General features: G+C 42.0%; 1 protein-coding gene across 9 annotated transcripts in view; it reads left to right on the forward strand.

The window, feature by feature from the left end:
- The first annotated feature begins 9,582 nt into the window (after positions 1–9,582).
- CD226 (CD226 molecule) overlaps positions 9,583–21,317 on the forward strand; it is a 128,947-nt gene continuing 117,212 nt past the window's right edge. For 4 of the 9 annotated variants that reach the window (XM_023224187.1, XM_023224186.1, XM_023224180.1 and 1 more), the window contains exon 1: positions 14,116–14,617. The gene's annotated coding sequence lies outside the window, so the exon portion shown is untranslated. Of the gene's footprint in view, positions 9,766–14,115; positions 14,618–14,706; positions 14,759–16,211; positions 16,342–16,916; positions 16,938–21,317 lie in introns of those variants that run through there. The other 5 variants (XM_023224181.1, XM_023224182.1, XM_023224184.1 and 2 more) reach the window with 5 other exon arrangements.

A 21,317-nucleotide genomic window follows, 5' to 3' on the forward strand; every position in this document is an offset into this window, starting at 1 on the left:
TATCAAATAAAACATGCTTATTATAGAGAAAAAGGAAAACTATCACTCCTGTTCATCCACCTAAAGATAATTTAGTGTATTTCTTCCTAGTCTTTTATTTCCATGCATATATTTAAACTTGGTATTTTTAACACTTTGTTAATATTATTTTTGTAATTACAGAATATTTCATCAAGTGTATACATGAGAAGCACGGGATGAATTAGTAAATAGCAGTCTTGAAATACAAACTTTAAATCCCGACAAAGTGTTAGAAACAAATCTTGTAACACATTTATGTCATTGGTTGTGCGTAGTAAATGTTGTCGACAAAATATTCCTAGCATAAGGGATGGTGTTATTAATATAAGATATTTCTGTCAACCTGAAATAATTGAAAGAATCAGAATCTAGTTTTAAAGAGTTGATTTAAAAGAAAGCTGGGAATGACCATCTGGGAATCAAAAATTCTGGAGAAATGGAGTCAGTACTCCAGAGATAAAAACATCTTACTTATATGGGAAGAAAAAGAAACTTTATAGGATTACAACATTTTCTAATCAAGGTTGGTTTTTGAGTTACAATTTAATCAATTATAGTTCATTTTCTTTTCTGTGCAGCTTTTCGTTTTCTTTCTAATTTAAAAGAGTATATTTAACATTCCATCTTAAACAGTGTGATAGCCATGAAGTTTTCGTGTGAGAGGTAAGAAGGAAGTTAATCTATAATGAAGATCAACAGGAAGAGGTGAGGGTCTTCCCTGATACCCTTTAGCCCTTTACAGCGTTTTACAAAACCATGTAGGTAAGGAAGAAGGCTAATCTATCCTTATCATCAGAGGAACAAAATTACAGCTGCCTACATCACAGCCGCTTGTCGCAAGACTCAGGCCTCGTGATCACATTTCTTTAAGGCTCAAAATAGTTTAAAGTTCCAACAGCTTAGATTTTTAATTATTTTTACATGTTCAATTGGGAGTAGAAAAACTACATAAGAAAAACAATAGAATGTCAGCACAGTAGGAGAAGAAAGAATTCTTGGAATAGACGTACGTGAGGGAATTCACACATACAAACCCTTTCTGTAACAGGGTGAATAATTAGTTTTACATTTGCATTTCCCTGAAAATTTTCACACACAAGAATAAACCCGTGACTGTGCTGTCCTTTACCTCAAGCAAAATTGGCATTAATATTTGGTTATGTACTTTTAAATTTGGATCAAGAAGCAGGAACTGTTCAGCATTTAAAGCACATAACTTTGCCAAACACGTAGTATATCTTTAGGGTAACTGAGCAAGATTAAGTTCAACATGAAATTTTGGGTAATAAGGAAGAAAATCAAAGCTCCACTGCTGCTTTATAAGGTTATGTGTCACTTTCTTTTACTTTCTCTGGTCAAGTACTATTACCTAACCTTCTGGATGCAGCCCAGACAATTCCTCAACTTTCCTAAAAGTTGTGGAGAAGAAAGAACTGCAATGTTTAGTAACTCCTATGGTGCTTTGTATCTGTATTACCGGCTGTTTGAGGTGGGAAAAAGCAGGCAATGCTGAAACTGTAATGCTCAAAAGCTCAAGTTAAATACCCTTCCTAGTCATGTTTAAAAGGTGAATGAGTCCCCAGTTCCAGTTCTTTGCAGGAGCTGCCTGGCACCGGATCTGGTCTGAGCACCAAAGAATCATAAAATTTATGGTATGTTATTGCCTTCTCTTTTTTTAATTGAAAATTTTATTGAGATAATTGTAGATTCACAGGCAACTATAAGAAATAACACAGAGAGATTCCACTTGCCCTTTATGCAGTTTCTCCCAGTGGTAACATCTTATAAAATATAGTACAATATTGCAACCAGGATATTGACATTGATACAGCCCATCTACTTTATTCAGGCTTTCCCAGTTTCACTTGTACTCATTTGTCTGTGTTTGGGCACTCAGCTGTATTGTATTAGGTTGTGTAAGATGTGTAAGTATTATGAATTGATAATAATTGCATTAATTATATTCTGTATAATTTTATAAGTTGTGTAGGTTTTTGTGTGCATTACAGTTTTTTCCTAAAAGTTTTATTTTTTAAATTTTATATTGAAGTCTGTGATACATTTTGATTCAATTTTTGTCTAATGTGTGAGGATTAGGTCAGGGTTTAGTTTTTTCCCCTATAGATGTCCATTTGCTCCACTGAATTGCTTCATCTTCAAAAAATCCTTTAAAAAATCTGTTTGGCATATTTGTGTGGTCCTATTCTCTGTTCTGTTTCAATTATTTATTTATTTATTCCTCTGGCAATAACATACTATTGTAATTACTGTAACTATTTAATTAACCTTAATATTGGGTAAAGGAATTCTTTATCCAATATAAACATTGATAGGAATTACATTAAACCTGTAGGTAAATTCGGGAAGGGTTGCTATCTTTACCATTTGAGTCTTTCTATCCATGAACATGGCATGTCTCCATTTATTCTGGTCTTTGATTTCTTTCATCAAATTGTTATATCAAATGTGTTATATATAAATATAAAAATGGCATATACTAATAAATGATACATAAAAATATAATTTCATGGTAAAATTATAGTCATGTCCTGCATAAGGACAGACTAAAACAGCAGACTGCATATATGACATACTGAGGTAAGTTCCATAAGGTTATAGTACCATATTTAAACTCTACCTTTTCTATGTTCAGATATGTTTAGAAACACAAATACTTACATTGTGTTACAATTACCTACAGTATTCCATACAGTAACATGCTGTACATGTTTGTAGCCTAGAAGCAACAGGCTGTAACATACAGCCTAGATGTGTGGTAGGCTCCACCTTCTAGTTCTGTGTAAGTGCGCTCTAGGATCTTCACACGATAAGGAGGTTGCCTAATGACAGATTTCTCAGAATGGATTCCTATTGTTCAGTGATGTGCGATTGTTCAGCAAGTTCTCACTTAGCATCATCGATAGGTTCTTGGAAACTGTGGCTTTAAGTAGAACAACATGTAACAAAACGAATTTTACCATAGGCTAATTGATATAAATAAAAGTTAAGTTTTGATGGCATATTTCTGGTCACAAAAACATCACCAAACGTCTAAATAAAGACCCCAAACCCTTAAAATATTAAACATTGAAATAAATGTGAGCTATACATGCTTTGAAGAAAGATGAATAAAGACAAGCAAGATAATTATTTACCCAATTATTTAAGTTCAGGGTTTTAGGAGGTCAGATTCCATCCTAGCAGCTCAGTGTGCAAGGCAGGAACCAGCTCTGGACAGGATGCCGTTCCATCACAGTGCACACTCACACACACCGACACTCACCCAGACTGGGACCATTTAGACATGCCAAGGAACTTAACCTGCACAGCTATGGGATGTAGGGGGAAGCTGGAATACGTGAAAACCCATGCAGACATGGAAAGAACATGCAAACTCCACAAGCACAGTGGCCTCAGCCAGGCATCAATTTCTTTTTCTCATCAACATTACAATGAAATGTCATTGAATAAAATGACATTATTTGTGGACCAGTGTAGTTTGAGAAACAGTGGGTTAAACTAAGCTTGATAAACTTCTTTGCTGATGAACTTACCAGAGCTTTTAATGTGCTGTGTTGAGTGATTTCTGTGTCTACAAAATGGGAATAAAGTGTGTAGAATTTCCTACTCCTGTTCATCCACATAATGAACATCTTCCAAGATGTCAGTGGCAATTGAAGGGTGCACTTTGGGAATCATTGCCTTAGGGAGTCAGTTGGTTAATTTACATTTCTGACTCAATGGGTATCATAAAAGGAATCACTTACCCACAGAACTGTATCTGGCTTCCTAACTGCTGTGATGCTCATTTTATTATGTGTTGAGTGGGGGGGAAATAACTCCCATGGGTGGGCTGTGGGGTGTTGAGGTTAAAAGCGTGGGTCTAGTCAGATATCTGGGTTGAAATCCTCGCTTTGCTACCTAGAGGGTGAGGGAGGACATTGGGAAAATTACTTAACCACTCGGTGCCTCAGTTTCCTCAAATGTAGCATGAAAATAGTAGCAATTCCTGCTCTCTAATATGTTAAAAACAGTTAAATGAATGAAACGTATAAAGCATTAGAGGGTGTCAGACACATAGCAACCGTCCAACAGTCACAACCTGGCGTGTGAATCATCAGAGCATTAAGCATCAATACTGTTATTCTGAAAGCATTCTTTCAGAATGTGGACCTGAGGGAAAGCTGTTGTAGGATGAGTTAGGAGAAGGTGAATCTCTGGCTCCATAATGGATTCTTTGAGAGCTGGGAATGGTGAGAATGGAGGTGGAGAGGCAGAGGTCACTCTTACAAATATTTTCATGGGGACTCTTCAGGACTTGGTGGTTGAAGATGAAGCATAAAAAGGACAAGCCAAAGATGGCATCAAGGTGGAGCCTCTGTGCTGGGGGAGTGGCTTCCATGAATGATGTGTGTCTTGGATATCAATGTGTAAGACAAGATTTTAGTTTTCTAGTTAAAAATTATAGATATTTCAATTTCTGGTTTTAATAAATGCAGGAAAATTAAGAGTTTCAGCTCATTTATGCGCACGTCTGAAACCTGATAAATGTTGGTGAAGGAACAATCTGATTACACAGATGGACTACAAGGAAAATTATGCCCGTGATGCAACTTTGAACTTTGAGGACATCGCAGCTTTTTATGAGGGCACTGAAGTGGAGGAATGGCTCCTGTGAGAGGAAATTAAGCAAGAAAAAGGCATGCTGGTGCTCAGAATGAAGAAGAGAAACAATACAAGAAGGAAGAATTGAAAAGGTCCCTAGAGAAATCAATATGCATAAATTAAAGAATGGGAGAAGAAGAAATGTGATCACAATAGCAGAGAAAATTTAAGTAAATGGGATCTTGGTAAAATGACTTAAAATAAGTCAAAGGTATAAAATATAACTCACTCTGCATACGTAATCATGGACTTTAACCCAATTTTGTTTTCATCTTATTTCTCATTTTCTTGTATAGTGCCTGTGGATCCTAACATTTGGAAACCCATGGAAGCCCAGAATACCATTATTAGAAAGGTAAAAGTCCAAAGGCATTTGAATAAAAAATATTTTAATGAATTGGTATCTTTAGTTGATAACATATTAAATGTGTGTATATTGTTTAACTTTACTTGAATATTTTTTCTTCTATCTTTATTTTTCATGATCTTTTCCTTCAAAGTGTCTTTCCAGCAGTCCTCAAACCAGAGCAGTGAACACCTTGAATAAGTGGATTTTCCCAGATAATTCTGCTTATTTCTGTGCCAAGCGCTAGGGCTTTGAATAAGTCTGAGTCAATGCTTTTGGGAAGAAGAAAGGAAATTAATTTGTATCTGGCTGGTGTGGTAGGCATAATAATGACGCTCCCAAGAATATCCATATCCTAATCCCTGGAACCTGTAAATATATGACTTTTCATGACAAAAAGAACTTTGCACATGAGACTAAGGTTAAGGACCTTGAAGTGGAGAGATTAGTTTAGCCTGGATTATTCAAGTTTGCCTAGTGTAATCCCAGAGTCTTTAAAGTGGATGAGAGAGGCAGAGTGGAGTCAGCAGGAGATCTGAAGAGGGAAGAAGGTTCAGGCCAGTGCCATGCTGCAGACTTAGAGATGGAGTGGGGCCACGAGCCAAGGAAAGCAGCTGCTTCCAGAAGCTGGCAGAGGCACGGAGTAGGTTCCCTCTCGCCTGGAGCCTTCAGAAGGGCACAGAGCCCTGCTGCTACTTCCATTTGAGCTCTGTGAGACCCACACTGGACTCCTGACCTAACTTTTTTTTTATTTAAACTACTAAATTTGTGGTAATACAGCAGCTCTTAATACCTAAATTATGCCAGACAGAGAGAGAGAGAGAGGGAGAGAGAGACAGAGAGACAGAGAGAGAACACACAGAAAACAGGAGAGAAGAGAGAGAGAAACCCAGGAACTGCTAGATAAGACAGAGATAGAGAAAGAGATAAGAGTAGCACAGAACTGCCCAGATAGCTGCCCTGCAGAATTATGAACCGCTTTTGTTTAAGCCAGTGGTCCCCAGCCCCCACGCAGTTGGCTGATACCAGTCTGTGGCCTGTTAGGAACCAGGCCGCATAGCAGGATATGAGCGGCAGGGGAGCAAGTGAAGCTGCATCTGTATTTACAGCTGCTCGCTGTTGCTCACATCACCACCTGAGCTCAGCCTCCTGTCAGATCAGCAGCAGCATTAGATTCTCATAGGAGCACGAACCCTGTTGTGAACTATGCATGTGAGGGATCTAGGCTGCAGGCTCCTTATGAGAATCTAATGCCTGATGATCGGTTACTGTCTCCCACTGCAGGCTCCTTATGAGAATCTAATGCCTGATGATCGGTCGCTGTCTCCTGTCACCCCCAGATGGGATTATCTAGTTGCAGGAAAACAAGCTCAGGGCTCCCACTGATTCTACATTATGGTGAGTTGTATAATTATTTCACTATATATTACAATGTAATAATAATAGAAATAAAGTGCACCATAAAGGTAATATGTTTCAATCATCCCAAAACCATCCCCTGTCCCTGGTCCGTGGAAAAATTGTCTTCCACGAAATCGGTCCCTGGTGCCAAAAAGGTTGGGGACCACTAGGAGGCTACTAAACTTTGGGGTAGTTTGTGATTTTGTGATAGGTAAAATGATGTAAATCAGCTCAGTTCTGGCCAAGGAGGTGTGAAGGCGTCTGCAGTGAAAGGTTTTCCTTGCTGGTGAAGGAGCCTCACAGGAAGGAACGGGTCGTGCTTTTCTGCCTCTGGACCTTTCCCTGAGGATGCTGTCAGAGGCGTGGCACCGTCCTGGAGGGGCAGGGAAAGAGGATATGCTGGACTGTGTGCCTGCAGTGGGCAGAGGAGCTGTGGGCGGGAACCCCAGGCAGTGGTCACATTCACCTCAGCTTCCCTTTCAACAAGGCTGACTGACATTTCCCTCACTAGCAATGTATTAGACCCGAGGTAGCAGTTAAAGGCTAGTCAGGAAGAGGGAAAAAAATCTAGACATTTATGCAGAATCACATTTACAACAGAGGGTGAGGGAGTTGCGAATCTGAAGTCCTGCATGCCCGGGCTTGAAGGAGCCTCCTGAGTTCAGACTGACTTGGGGGTTTCAACAAGTCAGAAGTGCCAGCACTGGAAGAATCCACTGGCCCATCCACAGCTGTCTCCAGCTCGGGTGCAGGGCGTAGGGAGTTTCTGGGACGATCCCAGAAAGGAGGCTGCTTCAAGTCTCCTCTGTGCAAAGCCCTCACATCTACTTACCACAGCTAAAGAAGAACAACAAGCATACATTTCCACAAGTGGAATTGTGACAATTGTGACTGTCAGTTTGACAGAAATGAAATCCTACTTCTCTTCTGATTTCCAGACCTCATGCAAGTGCCTTTGGTTGACAGGATCTCATTTGGAATCTGGCTGCCAGGGATTCTGGCAGGTGCAGCATCCAGTCTTCCAGCCCCTTGATACAGGACTCTTAGGGTGGCCATGGAATTTGTCATCCAAATCAAGACACTTTTGAAAATGAAAATGCAAGCTTGGTAATCAATACAACAAGGTGAATATTGGACTGATTTCAGGGAGCCCAAGCGAAGTGATGCAAAAAGCATAGAGAGGATGGTGCTGCTTGGCAGGAGGCAGGCTGGTGCATCTGGTCAACCATGGCATCCTATCTCCTTCTGGGATGGAGTGAGGGCCCAGCGGGAGAAAGCTTTAGGCTCTCCCTTTGAGCTAGCACTTGTATTTATTAAGATCCTAATGGACATTTTGGCACTTCCTTCCCACTCTTCAAATTCTAAGAACAAAACTGCAAGATAACAGTCAAGATCACATAGCCAGGCAGCAATTGTTCCGTGAACTCTTACTATCTACTGGGCACTGCTCTTGGCACTGGGGATGCAGCTAGGCTGATCAGCTGTCTGGGTTTGCCTGGGGCTGTCCTGGAGTCAGCACGTCAAAGTCTTGAGAAACTACCTGGTACCAGGCAAACAAAGACACTTGGTCGGTTTGCTACAGCAGTGAACAAGGCAGTCTTCACACCAAGGAACACATATTCAAGTTGGAGGGTCCAGAGACGAACACAAAACACAAACATAAGACAAAGGGCACAACTTTACGTAGAGTGTGCCAGCAGGTTAGAAAGAATTTAAAGTATTTATTTGTATATTGGTGCATCTGTTTATTTTATAAGATGAGCTGTCTTCTCTCTCCAGTGGATGAAAGAGCTGGTTCCCTCAGCACACTGTTTGGTTTTCGGAACCACCGTTGACCACCTCAAGCAGGCGCAGGTAAGGGTGAATAAACGCCCTTGCCTGGGGTAGGGCTATGGAAGGACCTTTTCCGGCTGATGCAGCCTGCCCTTCCTGAAGCCGTGTAGTCTTCGGGGACAAGGAGGCAACTTTTCAAATAGGCCACATGTCCTAGGAAGAGGAGGGTGAGACTCTGGCCCTGCCCCCTTTGATAGCCAGAATTGTTAGACGCTTTCTGATGGCTGAGGGCAATCCTAACTGAGACCTGGGTAGAAGACATACCCCAGCCCCTCAAGCGAGCTGGCCATGAGGGAAGGTGGGCTGGACACAGGGGGTCCTGGTCCCTGCTATATCAAGGATGACTCACTGTCCTGGTTTTCCTGGAACCGAGGGGTTTCCTTCAAACCCACAGCCCCGTTCGTGGCTCTTAGGGTGACCATAGAGTTTGTCACCCAAATCAAGACACTTAGAGAGTGAAATGCAAGGTTGTTAATAAATTCAACAAGGTGTGTATTGGACTGGATTCAGGGAGCCTGAGAGATGTGATCTTAACCACGTTAGATAACATCGTACCAGATTCATATTCCAGGGAGGGGCGGCCCAAGGTGTGGCTGAGACTGGAGACCCTCCCTCATTCAGGCACATTGCTAAGGTGGTGGGTTTTGGGGACAGTGACTGTTCTGTAGATGCTAACTAAGCAGTTCAGATATAAGCTACATTGTCCAATTGCAGATGAAAATGTTCTCAGTAAAACATTCTCGAAAGAATAGATCTTAATTTAAGCAATATGGGTTTTCTGCCATTTTGGAAAATGAAATTTTCTTTAAATACTCTGAGACACAGCAGTATTGAGAGTTCAGGAGGCAAAACAACCTTTTTAACACGGAGAGTGTTAAAACGCCCTCAGTGGACCCCGACAAGAGTGGAGCCCCCTGGGCCACGGGTAACATGAGGTGGGGGCTGCCTTCCTGGGTGACCGGCCGTGGCCTAGCCGGGATCTGCGCTGCCATCAGTGCGCTGAGGACTGGAGGTCCCACAGCTAGCCAGGCATGGAACAGGATTTGAACCCAAGTCTCTCTGCAAAGCTCACACTCTTTTACTTACAGGATGGCAACTCTCACCCACTTTACTAAGTAGCCATAATGCAGTGTGCAATGTTATCAAATAGTTGCAGCAGAAAGGGATGTGGAATGCAGAGGAGAAAGGCATGAGCTTTGTCAGGGGACTGGAACTGGGGGAAAGAGATAGTCAGTATCTGCAAGTCCTGTTTGTCCACATAGCTGTGCTGGCTGCTGCTTCCTGGTGTCATTTAGAAAAATTCCCAAAGAAGAACTTAGCACGTACCCCGGCCTGATACTTGAGGTCTGGAGTGCTTAAGATGTTTGTGTAAGTACTTATTTCCTTGAAACCTTGAGACCCTCAAGAGAGGGGGACTAAAAGCAGTGGAGGAAGAAAAGAACAGTGGCCAAAGGAGTCGTAGGTGAAGTTTGCTGGGCCCTTGGCAATGCTAAAACCAGGTAAGAACCAGGGTGTGGATTTCTGCTCCTGGGAGCACTTTTCACAGCAGTTCATCCATTGCTTACTTTTATGGGGATGTGTGTGTTGCAAAAGGTCTTCAGTGATTGATTGTGCAAACATATAACATTTCTGCAGTATACTAAGTGAAGACCTTTTTACAGAGTGCTGTCAATAAATGCCTCATGAATAGCCGTTCATAGCCTGACCTGCTTAATAATGTAAAAGAGTATAAAATTCCAGGTAACTAAAAAAAATATTTTGGATGCATTCTCAACATTGTGTCTTGCCATAGAGGAGCATAGGACATGCCTCCATGTGTTCAAGACTTCTTTTATTTCCTTTGATAAATTAGCAACTTTCTTTGTTTAAATCCTATAAATTCTTGAGATACATTCAAATCTATTCACATGGGCACACATTTATGCCTGCATATACATATGCATGTGTAAATTTTGCTGTTCTTTTGGATATTATATACAATAAGCAGTTGAGTCTTATAAAATTATTTTGCTAGGCAGCTTATTAAAGTCTTTTCCATTTTATTTGACCGTGTTCTCTAGGTGGATCACCTACAAATCATACATTTTAAAAAATGTTCAAGGTTTACAGCTCCTATTCCTTTTTAAAATCTATTACATTTAGTTAAAACCTCCGGAATATGTTAAATATTGACAGTGATTGTGACCATTCTTGTCTTATTTCAAAATTGAATTGAGATTTCTCTAGTGTCTATCAAGGTTGCTGTTAGTTTCTCATAAATTTTCTTTATCATGCTGATGAAATTACAAAATTGCTATGAGTCTTTCCCGGGAAAGGATATTTAAAATTATCAAGTATCTGGCCAGGCACAGTGGCTCATGCCTGTCATTTGAGCACTTTGGGAAGCCGAGGCAGGAGGATCACCAGAGGTCAGGAATTCAAGACCAGCCTAGCCAACAAGGCAAAACCCTGTTCTACTAAAATTACAAAAATTAGCCATGCGTGTTGGTGCATGCCTGTAATCCCAGTTACTTGGGAGGCTAAGGCAGGAAAATCACTTGAACCCAGGCAGTGGAGGTTGCAGTGAGCCAAGATCGTGTCACTGCACTCCAGCCTGGGCAATAGAGCAAGACTCCATCTCAAAAAAAAAAAAAAAGTCAAGTATCTTTTTGGCATTTACTGGTTGTGTTCATCATAATTGCCTTTTGCTGCTGGAGGAAACTGAGATGTTTGTTCTGCAGTAGCTTCTGCTTTCTATGTTCAGTTTGTTGCTTCCTTGTGGTCTCTTAGTGTCTTTTAACTCAGTCTTATTGCCTGTGTTTTCTTTTTTTCTTGTTCTTTTCTTCTTTTTTTAGATGGAGTCTCGCTCTGTCACCCAGATTGGAGTGCCGTGGCGCGATCTTGGCTCACTACCACCATTGCCTCCCAGGTTCAAGTGATTCTTGTGCCTCAGCCTCCCAGTAGCTGGGATTACAGACGTGCACCGCCACAGCCGGCTAATTTTTGTAGTTTTAGTAGAGATGGGGTTTCACCATGTCGGCTTAGGCTGGTCTCGGACTCCAGAGTGATCCGCCTGCCTCGGTCTCCCAAAGTGCTGGGATTACAGGTGTGAACCACCGCGCCCAGCTATTGCCTGTATTTTCTATGCACTGCTGGTTACTTCTAGAGGCTTGGCTGCATTCAGGCTCAGCTACTTAGGGAAGAGGAGTTCCTAGGTGGCCCTGCTTTCTTCCTGCTGCATCTTGTCCGGAGCCCCCTCATGCCTGGCTGTGCCATATTTAGCGAGATTATGGTTGATCCGAGGGCTCAGGTATTGTCAATCAGCAGCACCTTTCATTACAAGGTTCCCCATTAACCTTCCACCTCATGGTTTTAGCATCTATTAACAATTGTCTCCATCTGTTATTTTAATAGGGGTTGCAAAATGGTGACGAAAAATAACTATGATTGTTTTTTCCACTTAGTAGCTGAATTTTTCTATAAAGAGAAACTCGGGTCACCTTGAATTATAAATTGTACAGGAAAGGCAGGGTAAATGCTTGCTTCTTTCTTTCCTTACCCTTTGTTAGAACAGCGAGTTAGTGCCTTGGTGACCTTAGAAAAAAAGAGGAAGGAGGGAGCTGATGCGATGCTGAAACTAGGGATGTGATGGCTTCTGCTGTTTCCTGCTTCTGTCAACAACTGGTAAGGTTAAAGAGTACTTTTGCTTTAAATTGTTCAAAAAGCCTTTTGTAAGGGTCATGAGAAAATGTTGGAGAAAGGGCTCTGTTCATCTCTGAGTGGTAATCTTCATTCTATCTCACTACTTTCCCTCTTTAAGCCCATTTGTTCCGCTGGTTAGAACATTTAGGACATCTGTTCTCTGCAGGGATCGGGCAATTTCATTTGTCTCAGGTTATTTTTATTGTTTGTTTTGTAATTTATTATCGATCATGTGATGTTTCAACAGTTCCCCTATTTGCCAAGTAAAATTTTGTAGTTCCATGTTGGAGGGACAATGTTGCATCCTTGGGGCCAAGATCTTGGGATGCTTATGTTTCTCTGGAAATGATTCAAAGCTAAGTCTTGGGTTCTTTGTATTTATTACAAGATTTCGAGAGCCTCCAAGAAGAAGCTAAATCAACCAGAGAGGATAGACCTCTACAGAAAAACAACAAAACATATCTCCATTGTGCTTCCCTTAAAAATAGCAATAGCTAAATAATAAAAATAAAAAACAAAATAGCAGTAGCTTATTTATGGGATGTGGGTGATAAGAAGGAAAAGGATTGTGTGTGTGTGTGTGTGTGTGTGTGTGTGTATTTGCCTGTGAACACTGAATTAGGGAGTGACCATGAAAAAGTAATTTGGGAAAACCCCCTAGCCTCTAGCGATCTGGATTTTGTGAGTCAGGGAGTAAGTAAAAGATTAAAAGATACTTTCAAGCCATTTCCCTGTAGGGTATAAGCAGTCATGATAGATAGGATTTGCATTCACCCTATTGTGAACCACGTGGGTAGACGGTGACTGTTTCAGATGATGTGTGAGGTTCATTTCAGGGCCCATTGAATAATTTTGAAGAAGAGTTTTGACTCAAAAGAAAACTTGTCTTGGGGTCTGTCCTGCAAAAATCAGTGGGTGTTTTGGGTCAAGGCTGTTTTTGTCTTTTTCCTTGAGAAAAATCGAAAGTTGAGGCAAAAAACAAAACAAAACAAAAAAACAGCCCCAACGATGGCAGATTGGAAACAAGATGGAATTGGGATTGTGACCACAATATGGAAACCATACAGATGGAAGCGATTGCATGGCTTCGTCCTCATTCTACAAGTGCTGATTGAGCACCTGGTGTGGGCAAGGGCCCTGTGCAAGGATGTGATAGAGCAGGGATGAGATTTTACCTGGGCCTGGAAGTGCCTGTAAGACTCTAGTAAAAAATGCAGAGGGTGAATAGGCATAACAATAGGATGTGGTAAGTGTTTCAGTGAGGACGTATTTGGGGTTCTCAGGAAACTCACTGGACAGATGCAGGCCCCAGGGAGAGTATCTTATAAGATACATTTGAGCTGAGACTTGCTGGATGGGAGAGGGATAAGAGAAGGTGAGGAAACTGCATGTGAGAACACCCTGCCCCATCAGCGCTTTGTCCTCAAATTACACAATGTAAGGTGGATGAGCAGTAAAGACTAGGGGTGAGCAGAAGAATTATAAGAAGAACTATAAGACATAACACCGGGAAAATGGCAGCGATCAATGACACAGGCCTTGCAAGTCGGTAAGACATTTGGATATTCTCTTGAGGACAGTGAGGCACTGAAGGGAGTGACGAGAGTCAGGCAGGTGTTTGAGAAGGCTACCTCTGGCTGCCTTTGGCCCACGATAAGGCTCAGTGAACACATGTGTCATGAGAGGCAGTATTGCACTTTCTTCTCCCTTGCTTTTGGACATGCAGTGGTCCAGCAGAAGAGACCGGTCCTGCACCTGTGAGGTGTAATTAAATGTGCAGGGTAGGGCAGCCCCATGAGTGCCTTCTCACCTGTCAAATGTGGTCCTTCCTAGTCTTTCTGTGAATTTTACACACTAAAGCCTCAGCCACAATCCTTCATGGTGGTTTAACCAGGAGGGAACCTCCATAACCTAATAAATCAAAGGAATCAATAAAACTAACTTTGCCATGGCCTGGTGCTGCTAAAAAGCTAGCTAAACATGCATGGTTAGTTCTCAGGAAACACCAAATTGTGTACTTTTTCTGTCGGAGAATGGGAGGCAAAGAAAAAAAAAAAAGAGAGTATCTAGAAAGTAAGACGGAAACATACTTAGATATGGGCAGAGATAAGAAAGCTTCTTGACTTAAAGAGACAGCTGAATCTAACGTGCTTTGATTGGCAGAAAAAGAAAACGGGGAAGAAAAGGCGAAGAAACAAACTCTGATTTCGGTGGGGAGTGTAGTTTCTATTAAGAGCTAGAACAAAGGAGAAATGCGTCCTTTCAAATTGTAGATTCTTTGGGGAAAAGACGGACAGAACTTTATCTCAGTTTGAAATGAGTCTGGGTAGCTGCAATGGTAAAGCTGCTTCCAGAAACAGGTAAACCTGTCTTCAAAAAACCCCGCTTCATGAAATATTAGTGCTTCACTTCAGTTGCTATCTGAAGAAGTTCTGGTAGAGAGAAGAGCTCAGGGGCACAGGCAGAGTCAGCTCCCGAGTGGGCTGAAAGCTCCCTGCAGCTCCTGCAGTGCTAATTAAGGGAGGGAGCAGCGGGGAGCTTGCAGTGACCAAGAGGGGGTTGAGGCTAAGAGGCCGCGATAAACACGATGATAAACAGGATATGATAAAAGCCCTTAACCAAGACACAGATGGGAAGAAGCGTTAGAGCGAGCAGCACTCACATCTCAAGGTTAGTAACCTTCTCAGAAAAAAGATTGGATGTGTCTGAGCTCAACTTTTTAAATAAATTGTGTGCGAAAGGGTGGGGGCTGCCAGTGAAACCATGGCAAGTTGATGCAGCAGGAAAAGAGAGCTGCCAGAAAAAGCTGGAGTAAGTTAAGTGCTCGGTGTTCTGTAAACTGTTAGTTTAATGAGGGGTGCAGTTTGTAGTAAAAGGGTGCCATTTAAGTACTTTTTGTCAGTCTGTCTCTAGAATTGTGTTTATAATAGATCTGATAGTAAAGTTCTCGAGAATAAGAAAACTGAGCTAATTTTACCAGCATCTGGTCTACCAAGCTAAATCTTCCTTCTCTCCAGCAAGACTGAAAAAGGATGAACTTAAATAATAAATGCCCATGATCCAAAGATTTATTATCCTACTCAAGGGTTGGGAAGCTTTTTTTGTAAAGGGCCAGATAGTTAATATTTACAGCTTTGTAGGCCACGTGGTGTCTATCAGTTGTGACCTAACACCTCTTGGTTCCAGCATCGTAGCACAAAAACAGTGGTAGATGGTATGTAACCAAATGAGCATGACTGTCTCCGACCAAACTGTTTATGGAAATCAGACAGTGGGCTGCATGCAGCCCTGAGGCCATAGTTTCAGAGCCCTGTCCTAGAGGATCCCTGCTGAACCCCAGCGGGAGTCTGCGTTGACTGGAAGTGGGGTTCTACTGGTCACTCAGCAGTAGCCTCACTCCTGGGGACATGTGTATGACTTGCCAAGGTTCTAAGGGTATCATGGTCTAGAGTAGACCATGCGGCCCACATTGGAAAGATTCTCTTAATGAGATTATTTGAGGAAGGGAGCAGAAACCCAGGCTATTGTATTCCTGTGGAAATCTTACTGGAAGCAGGAGCCTCTTAACAGCTGGGGCATCCCAGCAGAAGGCAGGCAGACAAACCCTCACATCTGAGAAAGAGCGGAGGGAGCAAAGGACCTCACATGTTATCTTCCCAGCCCCAGTCACTTGTTCTGAGTTGAGCTAGGTTTTCTGTTAGCAGTCCTCTGCTTTCCAGCATGTGAATTGTTCTCCAAGCAAGTGTCGAAAGACATCAGAGCACATTCTCCATCACACACATCAGGTGTTTTTGCATCAACTGGGGAAGGTGGGGTCATTGAGTAGACACCAGGAGACTCCTCCCAATGCCCAGAAACCTAGAGACGTCTGGGGAAGCAGGACATATTGTAAGTAGCAGAAACAGCGAAACTGAGGTGACAGGGAAGGTTCTGCCTGCGTGGACAGCCTACGGGAGGATGAACAGTGTGGCTGAATGGCTGAAGAGTGTTCCCTGTCCCCACCCCGCCAGGCCACCTAGGAGTCTGCATTCAGAGGCAAGCTTGTGAGATGAATTCATGCTCTTGTGGTTAGCTGAGACATTTTTAATAGTAGAGATATCCAGTAATATTTTGATTAATGACTTCCTTGAGGACAAAGCTCTTTTATACAGACAGCTCTACTAGAAAAAACCCTCAAGCCAAAATCCCTTCATAAATCATGCAAAAAATGGCTGCTGACGCAACAAAAATAGCTCAAGCGCCGTCTCTATTTGTCTTTCGTTAGATGTTGATAAATCGGGCTCATCTCTAGCAAAGTCGTAACAGCTGAACTTTGTCTTCAGCTGCAAGTCTTTCTGCTCCTTTCATTCGAATCCATGACCTCTAGCGCCCTCGATTCCAGGGTGCAAATACACGTAAGTTTTCTTCATCTCTTGACTAGTTGGCTTTAGATGCCTTGGGAATAAGGAGTTCCTACAAGTTATTACCAGTTAGTACCCTTTTCCAGTCCTCCTCCCACGCACCTCGTTTCTTCATCCTGAGTGAGGAAGTTCGCTCTGGGCCTGATCGTAGAAGCCACGGAGAGTGGATGATGCTGTGTTTCATCTCATTTGTCTGAGGATGCAAGGCAGCACAGTGTTGCAAATGCCTGCTTGGCCCTCGGCCCTTCTGCCTCTCTACCTGCCCCTCTACCCTGCTTTACCCAACCCTGACCCCTCCCTCAGAAAATATATATGTTTTGGCATTTGTTTAATAAACACGTAATGATTTTTAAAAATATATCATTTATCTGGCAACCTCGACTATCATGATCCTTTGCATTATTTATTTCCAGCTGTTATCACAAAGTTGTGACACAGAGTGTGTCCGTGGACTCTATGCTTAGACTGTGCTATGATCATGTACTGTGTTCTTAGAATGTACTTGGCATCTTTGGACCGGGGTGGTCGGAGGATCAACTGAAATAGATAAATACGTGGCCAACAGCAAGATGGGGTGGCATCATCCATTGGTAAGACCTGGGGTGAATGTGAACTCTTGCTATTCACTAGCAATAATTTTTAAAAATTGAGGTGAAATTCACATGACATTGTTCTCCAAAGATGTATTCAACATAAGATTAAACTTTTTTTTTTTTTTTTTTTTTTTAAACGGAGTCTTGCTCTGTTGACCAGGCTGGAGTGCAGTGGCACGATCTCGGCTCACTGCAACCTATGCCTCCTGGGTTCAAGCGATTCTCCTGTCTCAGCCTCCCAAGTAGCTGGGATTACAGTTGCGCACCACCACACACAGCTAATTTTTGTACTTTTAGTAGAGATGCGGTTTCACCATGTTGGCCAGGCTGATCTTGAACTCCTGACCTAAAGTGATTCACCTGCCTTGGCCTCCCAAAGTACTGGGATTACAGGTGTGAGCCACCACACCCAGCCAAGATTAAACATTTTAAAGTGTACAGCTCGGTGGCATTTAGTACATCTACAATGTTCTGCGACTACCACTTTTATCAGATTCCAAAACATATTCATCATTTTCAAAGAAAACCCCGTACCTTAAACAGTCCCTCCCTATTCCCTCCTTCCAACAGTCCCTGGCAGTCACCAATCTGCTCTCCATCTCCATGGATTTAACTATCTGGATATTTCATATCAATGGATTCTTACAAAATGTGACCTTTTGTTTCTGCATTGTTTGACTTAACATAATGTTGTCAAGGCTTATTCATGTTGTAGCATGCATCAGCCCTTCATTCCTTTTTATGGCTGAGTAATATTCCATTGTATGGATTTGATCACAATTTGTTCATTCATTCGCCCATTGACAGACGTTTGGGTTGTTACCACCTTCTGGCTTTTGTGAATAATGCTGCTATAAACATTGGTCTGCAAGTATTGGTTTCAGTATATTCTTTTGAGTATATACCTAGGAGTAAAACTGCTGCATCATATAGTAATCCTGTTGAACTTTTTGAAGACTCTCTAAACTGTTTTTCACAGCAGCTGCATTATTTTACATCTCTTTACAACCTTTGTGCAGCAGTACACAAGGGTTCCAATTTCTCCACATTTTCCCTAACATATTTATTTTTCTCTTTTTGATTATAGCCATCCTAGTAGATATAAAGTGAGTTCTCATTGTGGTTTGTATTTGTGTTTCCTTGCTGACTGATAATGTTGAGCATGTTTTGGAGAAAATGTCTATTCAAGTACTTTGCCCATTTGAAAATTGGGTTGTTTCTTTTATGTTAAAGTGTGAGAGTTCCTTATATGTTATGGATATTAGACCATCATCAGATAGATTATTTGCAAATATGTGCCTGCATTCTGTAGGGTGACTTTTCACTTTCTTGAAAATGTCCTTTGATGCGCAAAAGTTTTTAATTTTGGTAAGCCCAATTTAGTTTTTGTCTTTTGTTGCCAATCCATTGCCAACTTCCAGGTCTTGAAAATTTACCCCTGTGCTTTATTCTAAGATTTCTACAGTCTAAGGTCTTATATTTAGGTCGACCCATTTTAAGTTAATTTTTTGTGTTTCATGGGAGCTGGGGATCCAGTTTCGTGCTTTGGCATGTGGCTATCCAGTTGCCCCAGGATCATTTATTGAAGAAGCTGTTCTTTCCCCATTCAGTGGGGTTGGCACCTTGTTGAATATCAGTTCATAGATGTGTGGGCTTATTATTATTTTTATTTGTATAAATTCAAGGGGTATAAGGGCAGTTTTGTACAAGGGCAGTTTTACGTAGTGGTGAAGTCTGGACTTTTAATATAACCATCACCTGAATAATATATATAGTACGCATTAAGTCATTTCTATCCCTCATCCCTCCTACTCTCCCATTCTTTCAAGTCTCTGATGTCCATTATTGCATACTATATGTCCATGGGTACACATTGTTTTGCTCCCATTTATAAGTAAGAACATGTGGTATTTGAGTTTCAGTGTCTGAGCTGTTTCGTTTAATATAATGGCTTCCCAGTCTATCTATGTTGCTGCAAAAGACATGATTTCCTTCTTTTTATGGTTGTGTAGTATTCCATTGTGTATATATACCACAGTTTCTTTATCTAATCCTTCACTGATGGACACTTAGGTTGATTCCATATCTTGGTTATTGTGAATAGTGCTGCAATAAACATATAAGGACAGGTATATTTTTGGTATATTGATGTCTTTTCCTGTGGGTAGATACCCTGTAGTGGGACTGCTGGATCTAATGGTAATTCTATTTTTAGTTCTTTGAGGAATCGCCAAACTATTTTCCATAGACGTTGTACTAATTTACCTTCTCACAAACAGTGTATAAATGTTCTCTTTTCTCCGCATCCTGCCTAACATCTGTTTTGATCATTTCAATTTCCTTGGTCTATTTGTCTATGTATATGCCAATAGCCACACTGTTTTGATTACTGTAGCTGTGTACTACAGTTTTGAGATTGGGAAATATTAGTCTTTCAGCGTTTTCTTCTTTTTCAATACCATTTTGGCTATTCAGGGCCCCTTGTAATTCTATAGAATATGTTCAGACTTCAGAGTTGGTGGATTCAGTAGCTCAGTAACGCCATCTGAGCCCCACCTTCGTTCTGTCTCCCTCTACCACCCTGTGTCCTTCGATATGGCTGCCGGTGGTAACCAGGACAGCATTCTTTTTCATGCATAATGAGAGGAGATAAAAATAGAAACAGGGATGGAGAGAAGAGAAATTGTTCACATTCTGTGCTGTTTTTCTGGCATGGAATGTGAATAACTTCCTTCGCTCTGATGGGCCAACTCAGGCCATAGTTGGCTTCTCTGACCCCTCAAATCAATCATAGTTTTCAGGCTGGGTGTGGTGGATCATGCCTGGACTCCCAACACTTTAGGAGGCCAACATGTACAAGTGCAGGATTACTTGAGTCCAGAAGTTCCAAGCAAGCCTGGGTAATGTAGCAAGACCCTGTCTCCACAAAAAATAATTTTAAAAATTTAGCTGAGTGTGGTGGCTCACGCCTGTAGTCCCAGATACTCAGGAGGCTGAAGTGGGAGGGTCACTTGAGACCAGGAGTTTGAGAGCAGCCTGGGCAACATAGCAAGTTCCCATCTCTACACACACACACACACACACACACACGCACAAAATCATAGTTTTCAGTAGAATAGCTTAGATTTGTCGTAATATCCCTCGGTGTGTGGAAAGGGGTGGATACTCAAACTCAGGCACAATACTGCCAGGAGTGAGGAAAGTGAAATGGGTGGTGGTCAGTTATCTTTCTAATAATTTAAATCTGATCATATTATTCTGGTGCTTAACAATCTCCAATTGCTCTTAGAATTGTATCAGGAAGTATATAAGGCAAATGTACTCTCACCCCACTCATCTCTACATCTTTCGGTTTCCATCTCCTCTCAATGGATCCAGCTACAATGATTGAAAAACTTCCACAAAGTCTCTGACTTTGTGCACCTGCTCTCCTATCCACCTGGACTGCTTGTCCTCACACCTGGCCACACCCTGCATGTGGCTACAGCCTCCTGCTTCTGCAGATTCCAGAACACACTTCGCTGCCCGAGAGCCTTTCCTGACCGCCAACCTGACACAGCCTCTGCTTGGCTGTAGCCCCAGCCATTCTCTCCCACGCCTGTGTGTGTTGCTTCCTTTTCATAACGTGGCATGCGCTTCATAACTGTGCATTTATTTGTATGTTCGTCTGATGTCTGTCTTTCCAACTAGACCGGGGGTATGAAAAACTTTTTCTATAAAAGAGCAGGTAGTATTGTAGACTTTGGCCATATACTCTGTTTTGAGATCACTCCAGGTGCAGTGTGTGTGTGTGTGTGTGTGAGAGACACGGAGTGTGTGAGTGTGTGCAAATGTGTGTGAGCATGTGTAAGTGCATGCATGTGCGTGTGTGTGCGTGTGAGTATATGCATGTATGAGTGTGTTTGAGAGTATGTATGCACATGCATGTGATTGAGATTGTGTGTCAGTGTGCATATGTGAGCATGTGTGAGGACATGTATAAGTGCATGCGTGTGTGTGCATGTGTGTGAGTGCATGCATATGTGAGTATGTGTGCACATGCATGTGATTGTGAGATTGTGAGAAAGTGTGAGTGTGCACATGTGAGTGTGAGAGCACGTGTAAGTGCATGCGCGTGTGTGAGGATGTGTGAGAGTATGTGTGCACACACGTGATTGTGTGAGATAGTGTATGAGTGTGTGAGACAGTGTGCATATGTGAGTGTGATAATGTGTAAGTGCATGGATTGTGTGTGTGCGTGGATGTGAGAGTGTGTGTACATGCATGTGATTGAGACAGTGTGTGAGCATGTGTGTGTGAGTGTATGTGTGCGTGCATGCTGTGTGTGACTGTGCTAGAGCACGTGTGAGTGCATGTGTGAGACTGTGCATGTGTGTG

The sequence above is a fragment of the Piliocolobus tephrosceles genome, chromosome 18 (genome assembly GCF_002776525.5).
Source record: "Piliocolobus tephrosceles isolate RC106 chromosome 18, ASM277652v3, whole genome shotgun sequence".
Classification (NCBI taxonomy): Eukaryota; Metazoa; Chordata; class Mammalia; order Primates; family Cercopithecidae; genus Piliocolobus; species Piliocolobus tephrosceles.